The following is a 12,078-nucleotide window of genomic DNA, read 5'->3' on the forward strand; positions in this document are numbered from 1 at the left end:
AGGTATATAACAGACGTTGCCAGACAGTTCTGTTTGAGGGGACAATTAGATTCATCTATACAATTACAAGTTTTTATTTTTTTTACCCTGGTTACATTCGTTTTTATCATTTTAAAATTTTATTGTTATGGTTTTTATTATTATTTCCAAGTTATTGCTGAAATTGTAGCTTAATTTAACAATGTTTTTATTAAATATTTTGTGGAGAATATTGTTGGAGGGAAAGTATGGCTTAATGAGATTTAAGACTTTTTGTCCTAGGTTGGTTTTAACCATTTGATTGAAGGAAGGGGTAAACCAAATGATTTTCTTTTTACGGTTTTTAGATGTGCGTGTTTTCTTTACAGGCTCTATATACTCTAATTTAGTTTAGGTTTTTATATCCACTTTTTAAGTTTTTATATCCATTTTTTAAAAGGGTCTTATTATGAAAAAATATGCTTATCGAATACTTCCTTTGATGAAGAGTTAGAGCTAATTTTTCCACTAATAGATTTGGGAATATATTAAATGATAGTTTAAGCGTGATTTGAGAGAGGATGGACATATATAGGTTACTGTTATATTTTTATAGGCTTCATAAGTTTGTTTGTTTAGATTTACTGTAACATCTCGGAAGTGAACTATTTTTATTTTCGTGGTTATTTCAACTTTAAGATTGATAGTTCACTTCATAGATGTTACCCTAAACACTTTTGTTACCATTATTAATCAATATAATAATAATAATTAAAATTATTATTATCAATTATCATAAATATCGCAGTCACCAACCTGTTTATCCCTTATTAACTTCTATTTTTAATTACGATTATCACAATTAGAGTAGATGATTATATCTAAGCATGGAGATAAATAATTTATATACATTTTTAGATTTTATTATTATTATTATTATTATTATTATTATTAATATTATTACTATACAAGTTTCGTATAGTAAATAAGTTAAAAAGCTCTGATGAGAAATAGGAGTGTGGATGGGGGAGGGGACGGAATGAGGAACGAGTAGGAAGGAAAAAGTAATGCCTTGGAATCACCACCAATAAATTATTTATGGTTTTCCCTTTTTATTCTTCTTCTTCCCCTTCTTTCTTTCCTTGTTTTTTTCTTTTCTTCTTTTCTCCTTTGCGTCTTTTTCTTTTTTTCCTTATCTTTAACACCTTCACTAATGTAGGGATGATAGTGGTGGGGCGGGCATATACAAGAGGGCAATGTCAGTTGTACATTTTCTGACCACATAAAAATTCTAGTCAAATTGAAATCTGAAACTCCTTTTAGCATAGATATGTCAAATTCACATTCCTCTACTGATTGAATCTATATACATTAGTATATTTGAAATTTAGGGTAGCCATCACACACACATATGAATACTATTCTTTCTAGTCTCGATCTTTAATCCCCATCCTTTTCCATTCATTCCTAAATACAAACACAAATCCTTATCCTTAATGGGTCTTATTTACAAACAACCAAATCTTATTTTTCACTACATTTGACGCAATCTCCTGATATTAACTCTATGACAAGGAAAACCTGATATTTTCATTGCAAACTTTACTTTCGTATAAGCTGTATCGCCTGAAGAGATGTCTAGTTACTGTAAACTAGCCAACCGAAACATACTCATGACTGTGTAGCAACATATTACTACTCATGTAAAACCAAATAAAGAGTATATCCTGCTACACTTTGGTATTGAACTCTCTTGTATTAACCTCGTTGAATATTACGCGTTTCATCCACTCTAGGACTCTTCATGCTTATGCGCATAAGCCTGAAGAGTCCTAGAGTGGATGAAACGCGGAATATTCAGTGTAGCTTAATCGCCATATATATTTTATAACTTACTAACTAGCTCTACCTACGTATTGAGCACTTTTGAAGTAAATACTTAAAGTTTACGCATAAATTTATACTTTCGTATATTAATTTTATGTGAGTAAATGAAGTAGTTATATATATATATATATATATATATATATATATATATATATATCCTACATCGTTAGACAGATAATTTCTCTCTTTCTTTCTCTCTCTCTCTCTCTCTCTCTACTCTTTCTCACTATATATATATATATATATATATATATATATATATATATATATAAATAAAGGGCAGTTGTTTATATACCTGTGTGCTTGTATATCCAGCTAAAAGTCAAAATCTACAAAACAAACACCCACAAGGTTGAAATATTGTTTATTGGTATTACCCTGAATAAGTAATATCTAACATTTAAAAATAATTATCCATTCTTTGGGGAGTCAATAAGGTCGAGTTTACAATTTTATTAATTATAAAAGGAAAGGTGAATAGCTTACATTATTTTCAATAATAAGAATTAGCAAAATGATCGTAGAAGTATCTTTAAGAAAATTAAAAAATTCGAATAAACAATGAAAAGGAAATATCGTTATCTAAGTACTCTTGTTAATGACGTTTAATAATATCTATGGTTATTATAGCCCCTGTCCAATCTCGGAAGACAATAATAAGCGCAAGCACCCTATAAGCATAACAATAAAACATATAATAACATAAAATAACAAGCGCAAGCACCCTATAATAATTCAAAATAACAAGCGCTAGCACCCTATAAGGGTGTTTGCGCTTGTTATTTTAAGAGAGGCTTGCGCAATCTTCACCCGCATCTCTCCTGAGTCGGCACTACTTGATTCTAGTGGGAAGGAAAAATCCAGGACTACAGGCAACACAATTAGAATCGTGCTTTGACAGTTGTTCATATATGTTCAGTTGTTTTATGCAGAATTTTTTCTTTTAAAATGTAAGAATTGCAAATCTAAAGAAATGGGGTCTCTCATACAATACGTATCATTACTTTTGAGCAAGAAATTTCCGTAATAGTAATTATGATCGTTTTATAGTAGTTAAAAATTTACATGTTCTTCATTAATCTTATCACTCATACTCTCCAGGAGGAAATACAGCAAAAGCAAACCAACCAACAAACAAACAAACAAACAAACAAACAAACAAACAAACAAGAATAGCGTGTTGGCAACTGACGTAATAGCATTCTTAAAAGTCAATAGTCTAATCAATTTCGCCTGAACATTTCCTGGTTGGTACCATCGGCATTCCCTTACGGACAAGGACACCATAGAAGATAGGAAAGAAATCTACTCCGTCCACCTAAAACGATGTGGTAATGTGTAACGTTGTCCGCGGAGCAATACACGTTGTGTCCAGTTTCAGTCGCAAAAGAGACCAAGACAAAGAATAGGAAATAACTCCAACTAGCTTATTCTTTGTAGAAACAACATTTATCTCCTCATTTGTGCAGCCGTGACGTCACCCACGTGATCTAGAAGGTTATCCACATCTCTCACGCGATCTCAACGTTATCTTCTCTCCCACGAGATCGTGAACGTTATCTCGACTCTTTCGTGATCGTTCTTTTGCTCTTTTTTTATAGTCTTTTTTTTCTCCACGGTGACGTCACTTCGCATACATTTACATCCATGTATCGACGCTAAGTTACAAATGCACTGACAAATGAATTGTCATTCTATGTTGTCATGAGGTAAAAATTCATTCAGTGAGGCAATTTTCTACTGGTCACAGCAAATTTATCAGATAATAGCCAGGTAAGTTGGATTGCTTTTACAAAGAATTTCTTTTAGACGTTAGTTTTGTTGTTGTTTGCACCCTTCTGTATTATGTCCCTCTTACGAGGTACCTTCAATAAGTTTCCAAACATTTTTCGTATCGGCACTTTTATTGATAGTACACACATAAAACTCTAGTCCCTTTTGAAGTAATCTCTTCCGGCTGCCATACACTTGTTGTACACTTCCAACAACATCTGGAAAAGCCCATGGAAGTCTTCTTATGTGAGTATTTCAATAACCCTCGTCACAGCTTCTTCCATCTCCTAAATTGTCTCATAACGACAGCCTCTAAAGTTTTCCTTGAGCTTAAGGAATAACCCAGAGTCACAAGGAGCAAGGTTTTGACTATAGGGAGGGTAAGGAACTCTCTTGATGCCCATAACAACGTCTTTGTTTCTGGATCTTCTCTGAGCACCCTTCGGACAAACTTCACGCAAATCTTCCGCATCTTTAGTTCCTTGCGAATAACTGTGTGTACAGTTCCTACACTGATATCAAACTGTGTACTTACTGTCTCTAGGCACACAACGGACCTTATTCATGAAATTCTTCATCTGGCCAATCAACTCTGGTGTTCTGACTTCCTTACTTCACTTACACCTCTAATTATTCCTCACAAACTCCCTACCTTCCTTGAATCTCTTATGCCATTCAAAACTGATGATTGTTTCATGCAAGATGGTTCAAAGCAAGTCTGAAGCATTCCATACATTTCTGTGTAATTTTTCCAAATTTAAAACAGAATTTTATTGCATATCGTTCTTCTAACGTGTCGTCGCCTCCAGATTGCATTTTTGAAATTCACCAGGTGTGATAATCATGCTTTAGTAAGGTGTATTCCAATTCCTGCTACAGCTGCTTATTTAAAACTAAAATCATAAAAATTGATAAACCATCTCATAAGATGTATAGCAATAACATACTGAATTTTCAAGATTCTACGATAATTTAAATGCCCGTACAAAAAAAGTCTGGAAACTTATTGAAGGCACCTCGTACGTTGGTCTTGTACAAACCTTCTCTGTGAAAAATAAATCTCTATATACTCATATTCACGTGCAATTAGTTTAAATAGTTATCTCCACACTGATGATTCTGCAAGGATGAAACATATATGTATATAGATAATATTTAAATATGTATCCTCAAAATAATTATCTGTAACTCCTATAGTTAAAAAGAAGCTGCCAATAAAAAAATCTACCTTTAGCACAGGCAAATCAAATTTTTCATAGTTCGTACCGATTCTGCAATTTTGGTGACGAAACACATTTTATGAACCGAAAAACGTATTTGCTATTTGTTGCATGAAAATCAAACATTGCAGCAAAAAGATTTCTCCGCGTGTTACTTTGGCTTGTTTTTTCTTTAGTGCAACGTCGACTTTCCATGTGTTATCGCTTCGCACCTGCAAGCAGAGAGATGAGATCAAGTATGGTCATTGCTTGCTGTGATAAATTTGCTACATGCCAATAAGAATGACCCAAACACGTTGAAAATGTGGCGCACGCACACAAAAACGTTTTGAGAATTCTACATCCCCCCCACTCTATAATAAATAGCAATGTACATATATAATTCCACGTTAAGAATATTCAAAGATAAAAACCAAGGAATTTAATGAAATTTATGTAAACCTACTCCATAATAAAGGGTAAAGTGTACTTTGATTTTTATTCAAATAAGCATTATTTTTATGTCGCTACACATTTAAAACAATATTTCGGTTCATTTGGTTGTAACAGTAACCAACCAACTCTCGTCAGGCGACAGGAAAAAGGTTTTTATCTTTCTTTCACAAAGTCATGTTCTCAAATGAAGACGAAAAAAATTAAACGTACAAAACATTGAAAGTCCCAAAGGTTCTGTGTTTAAACCATGAAAAAGATAAAGATGAGAGAAGAGAAAGAATATAATTCAGTAGATATCACGTGATTTTTTTTATCATTAAAAAGTCAGACGCACCTAGAAAAGACAATTGAGGTTAAGTTTGGAAAAAAATTACCGTTTTTAGAGAAATGGGGTGCGGCTGTATTTAATTTATGATTTTTACTTTTATCTATTTGCTTATTTTTCTGTCTGGTAAGACAGCGTTAAATATATAATATGTTACACTTATTTAATTGTATTTCAACCGACTTTATTTATTTTATTTTCTTAGTTGAAAATTTTTTTTAAAAAAGTTAATTCATATATTTATTTATAAATTTAAAAATAAATATGCAGGATCGAAAACAGCGATCAATGTTTTTTGTTTTTTTTTCAATTTTGACCCCCTAGCAAACATTTTACCAGCTAAAAACAAATCAAGTGTGCTAGAGGCTCAAATACCATATATATATATATATATATATATATATATATATATATATACATATATATATATATATATATATATATATATATATAAATATATATATATATTGCAAAAGAGTATGCAAATTAGTTCATTTTCATGTGGTTGCTCGCATATCCATGACTGGGTATATTAGGAAGTTCGCTTTAATTATTTTTATTGACTGAATATATTAAGAAGTCCGTTTTAACAATTTTTAGATAGAAAAAGTAGGCTTTTAATATCAATGTCAGCGTGAGAAAAAACTCAACTTTATGTATGTATATATGTATGTATCTCTTTCTCCCTTTCTCTCTCCCTCTCTCCCTCTCTCTCTCTTTATATATATATATATATATATATATATATATATATATATATATATATATATATATATATATTATAGTAAAATCACTTTGTGTTTGTGTGTATGTGAGTTCCTTCCTCATAGGTTTCAAATTTCACAAAAGACTAAGTTATATGTTTGGTAGTGTTCTTAGATTTGTTTTGTACAGAAATTCATGCGATAAGTATCGAAAATCGAAACAATCGATCTTAAAAATAATCTTTCCCTCTGATTGATAAAAAAGAATTTTTACAGGGGAATATTTGACGTTACACCGGCTAAGGAAAATAATAAAATCTCAGAAAATCATTTCTTATAAAAAAAACCCAGATTTATTTTTATCTGGAGATATATTTGAGTGGTAGTGCATTCGACTTCAGATCGAATGATCCCCCTGTTCAAGCCGGGTGTATCTCATTATTTTATTTGAATTTTTTTTCTCATTAATGAGTTCAATTTAAGATAAAAGAAAAAGTACCAGTTAAAATTGCCGCAAACCATGTCTTCGTTTGGATATTTTAAAACTAAGCAGTAATCAGAGCAAATATCAGCAGACGTGATATTGTAAATAAACACAGACGGAATTTGATGAACGACATTATCATTATTTTTTAATTTTTATTTTATTACGTTTTTTTGCGAATTAGTCCTCCAGGCAAATAATTCTTTGCAATAAAAGATTGATGTTATTATAATGAATAATCAAACTGCATAAATCAAAATATCATGTTTAAGCGTATTGTACGGCAGGGCAACCCCTGGCGGCCAGCTAGTATATATATATATATATATATATATATATATATATATATATATATATATATATATATATATATATATATATATATATTAATTTTATTCATACAAACATTAATGGCTACATATGTGCATACATGTTTCTGTAATCACCCACGTTGGGGGATTACGTCTTCAGGCCAAGAATTACCGTCGAAATTCTTGGCCTGAAGACGTAATCCCCCAACGTGGGTGATTACAGAAACATGTATGCACATATGTAGCCATTAATGTTTGTATAAATAAAATTAATATACCTGCTCTGTTCACTCATTGAGCACTATTTTGGTAGACACATGTTGTTTCATTGGATGTACTTCTAGGAAACTAAACTCTACTGGCTATATATATATATATATATATATATATATATATATATATATATATATATATATACTATTATCTTAGCTCTTTTATATATAAGGTGATGACCTTTTTTAAAACTCTGATTGTCATCTTTAAAGTTAGCTTTTATGAGGGGCGTGCAATAAGTAATGCCCCTGACCAACTTCCAGTTGTCTGATCTAGCTGAAATTTTGCATGTGCATTGATTTTCATCTCTACGGGTAATGTGGCAACTTACAGCTCCGAACTAATTGTGGTTTCTGTTTTACAGGTGTTTGAACTGAGTCAGGTGTGAAATGGAGCCTGTTGAATGTCGAGCAGTGATCCGGTTTTTGTATTTGAAAGGACGCACACCACAGGAGACTTTTGATGAAATAAAAGAAACTTATAGTGATAATGCCCCATCATATGACCTTGTAAAATGCTGGCATCGTAAATTCAGACATGACCGGAAGTCTGTGGAAACAGCTCCCAGACCTAGTCGTCCCCCTTTTGCCATTGATGAGGCATCTGTCCGTCAAGTTGAAGCTGCCATTTTGGAAGATCGGCGCATTACTATTCGCCAAATAGCCCAAGATGTCATGATTAGTACAGTGTCTGTAGAAATTATCATTCATGACCGTTTGCATATGCATAAGGTGTCTGCCAGATGGATCCCCAGGTTGCTCACACCATTCCAGGAGCGAGAACGCATCGAGTGCTCGAGAATGAATTTGGAGATGTGCCAAGAAGATGAGTCAAAGTTTTTCAAAAGACTAATTACACAGGATGAAACCTGGGTCCATTACTATGATCCAGAGATCAAAGCCCAGTCAATGCAGTGGAAGCACTTGGACTCATCACCTCCAAAGAAGGCAAGGGTGCAGGCCTCTGCTGGCAAAATCATCATAATTTTATTCTATTCTTTATTCTTAACCCATATTACTTTGTTTATCACCATTAACTATTTTCCTTTATATTTTAATATTTTCCAGATACATCTGCCTTACTTAAAAACTGCTAGGTTTATTTATGGTGTCTTTATATATATATATATATATATATATATATATATATATATATATATATATATATATATATATATATATATATAAACCCACCCAATATTTTTGCTGATGAGGAGACTTTGTTTAAAAAATAACTATATGTCAAAATTATTGTCCATGACTTAATGTCTATCGCAATAAAAAACATCGTTTCCGAAACGATCGTACAAATTATTAACTTTGTTGTGTTCCTTCTGATAAAACAGATTTTTAATTTTAATTTTAAATTATCAATCACATTACTAAATATTAAAGTAGCTCTAGGATATTTGCCTATCGAGCTTATTATATATCTGCATTACAACGAGCACTGTTATTTTCTTGTATTTTAATTAAATTAGTAATTTTACTATCACATTAAAATACACTCTGCTCTTTAGACTACTGTTCTAACACCCTTTAAATTATATATATATATACATATATATGTATATATATATATATATAACTTTTATTCCTTATATTTCATTAAATATTATTGTATGCTCCTCTTAATAGTGTTGCGCCTTTCTTAGCTTCATAAGATTTTTGTTAAAGATTTACTCATTGATAACAGAATTATATATATATGTATTTATATATATGTAGTGAGAGAAAGAGAAAGAGAGAGAGGGAGAAGAGAGACAATGAGACAGAGGGAGAAAGAGAGATACAATGTGATAGGGAGAGAATGAGAGAGATATAGAAAGAAAACCGAGTGCGTACCTCAATTTCTTAGGAAGAGTGAAATGATCACTTAGCTAGTGCCCGATCCTTCCATCCATCGCATCTATCGTCTCTCTACGTTTACTGTCAAATTACTTGTTTCATCCTAACCCAATCACCCATGAGATCAGAAGTTTGAAACGTTTTTTCTGTCCACCATTATTCTTCTTGTACCAACTGTTTTGTTTCTTATGCACACAGTATTCGGACGTGTCCTTGCCTGTCACAAGAATATTTAATATACAGTCGAGAATTGGATTCTTCATCATCTTGGATTTGTCAGTAGCAATATGATTTCTGTGAAAATAACATCGACAATACCCGACACAGCGTGAATTACTGTACTCTGTTTCCATAATAAAGTTCGGGGAAAATGCCTCCATACAGAAAATGCTTCACGATGGAAACTGTCAATATACGGCATTTATTCGGAGAGAGAGAGAGAGAGAGAGAGAGAGAGAGAGAGAGAGAGAGAGAGAGAGAGGAAAATAGATTTACGCAGAAAGTAAAAGAGAGAGGAGGAGGAGGGGTGGAGATAGAAAGGAAGAACGAAAGGAATAGAGATATGTAGGCAAAGAGTAAGAGAGAGGTGAAAAGACAGGGGAAGAAGAAGAACGAAAAAGAGAGATAGATATATATAACAAGATATAGATAGCGGGAGATATAGAGAAATAGATATATATATATATATATATATATATATATATATATATATATATATATAGAGAGAGAGAGAGAGAGAGAGAGAGAGAGAGAGAGGAGAGATAGAACGTGAGAAAAAGAAGAAGAAATAGGGCGAAAATGAGGAGAGAGATAGAAACAGAGACGAAGAGAAAGAGACAAAGAAAGAAACAGTGAGAGAGAGAAGAGAGAGGAGAGATAGAGAGAGAGAGAGAGAGAGCGAGAGAGAGAAAGAAAGAGAGAAAAAGAGAGAGAGACACACACACGGACTCTCTCTCTCTCTCTCTCTCACACACACACACACACACACACACACACACACACACACACACACACACACATACAAACGCAGAATGAGAGAAAGGGGGAGAAAGAGAGGGAACAAGTAAAAGAGAATACCATGAAAGTTTTTGGTTTGTTTATTCATATAACTTGTTTGTTTGGCGGTATTCTAGGTTTACAAAAATATGTCGATCGAGTGTTTGCATGTTGACTACAGTCTGTCGTTTTTTTTTTTTTTTTTTTTAGATTGTTTCGATATCCGGCATTCACCCGAAAAGACACACACACACAATAAAAAAAAAATGAAACAAAATATAAACGAAACTGCAAATTGGTTTTATACGTTTGCTTAACGCGAGAAAATGATCCGTTTAGTGATATTTTTTGCTTCTTCTATAAAACGCCATTATCGAACGCATTATAATCGTAGCCTTCGTCATTTTTTTTTCTCTGACTGAGAATATAATAAAAAACAGAAATGCTGTCTGCGAAAGAAATAATCAAAGGTGAACGTTGATGATATTATAATGAAGCAATAGTGTCGTGATATTTAGCTGCACTTAGTAACTAGGGATGAATGGCGTAATTTCATCGGAATTTCCTAGGTACAAACGGCGTTGAGATTTTATGTATTATTGATATAATCAATCTATCTATCTATCTATCTATCTATCTATCTATCTATCTATCTATCTATCTATCTATCTATCTATCTATCTATATATATATATATATATATATATATATAATCAAGGGGTCAAGATTAAAAAAATTGAAACTTGGCAGGCTAAAGTCGACTGAACCTGGACCTTCTATACATGCACATATATACATTTTAAAAATAAAGTTAGTTATTTCTTGAAGTTTTGAGAGCCATATGTTGTTATCTCAGCTAACACTGGAGAGCGATATGTTTTGGATTCGATTCTATCTGAGGGCACTCAAATCATATATATATTTTTAACCTTTGAAATCACTACTATATATTGAATACAATATACTAATCAATAGATTATTGGCTGTATAATAATAAATACGAAATCTGCATGAATAAAATATAATATTTAAGCGTATTTTACGACTTGGCAACGCCAGACGACCTGTAGTATATTTCATAGAGGACTTATTAGGTTAACAAGTTCTTGTGGAATTTTTAATTTTGATTTTAAATGATGTATTATGAAATAAGTTTTCATTATAATATATATACGTTACTTTATATACATTTTTAAAGAGCGTTTTTCGTTCTATCTTATCGTTTTAATTACATGTCTTCTTGAATACAAGATGGAAAAAATGCAAATTCACACAATTTTCTTATTTCAATTCAGGCTATGCCGAATAGTTACGGAAACAGCTCGCGAATTGTTTAGCCCAGGAACCACTATTTAACGCACAACATAATGGTGGTTTAAGAAATGATGTGGCGGCGACGAGTGGACGGCCATCGGATGTTGACAATGATCAATTAAGAGTCTTAGTCGAAGCCAATCCACGCATAACTGTTCGAGAACTTGCTTCTGAATTAGGCGAAACGTATATGACGATCTACAGCCACTTTAAAGAGATTGTAGAAAAAAAGACTTGATAAATGGGGTGCCTTACGAACGGACGACAACCAAAAGAAACGTCCTTATGAAATATCATCTTCCCTTCAATTACGTTACCAGAAGGGCCCGTTTGTCGAACGGTTTGTGACTTGCTATGAAAGTAGGTTCTTTACGACCACGACGACGATACTCAGCTCAGTGATTAGATGCTTCCCGAAGCCAGAGTTGCACCAAAAGAAGGCCATGCTGCCTGTTTGGTGGTCTGCAACACGTCTCATCCATTGCAGTTTTTTAATGCAGGCGAAACCATTACGGCGGATACAGTATTTCAGCAGATGTCTTTGCTGCGGG

The sequence above is a fragment of the Euprymna scolopes genome, chromosome 28, assembly GCF_053919585.1.
Source record: "Euprymna scolopes isolate OS-2025 chromosome 28, ASM5391958v1, whole genome shotgun sequence".
Taxonomy (NCBI): Eukaryota; Metazoa; Mollusca; class Cephalopoda; order Sepiida; family Sepiolidae; genus Euprymna; species Euprymna scolopes.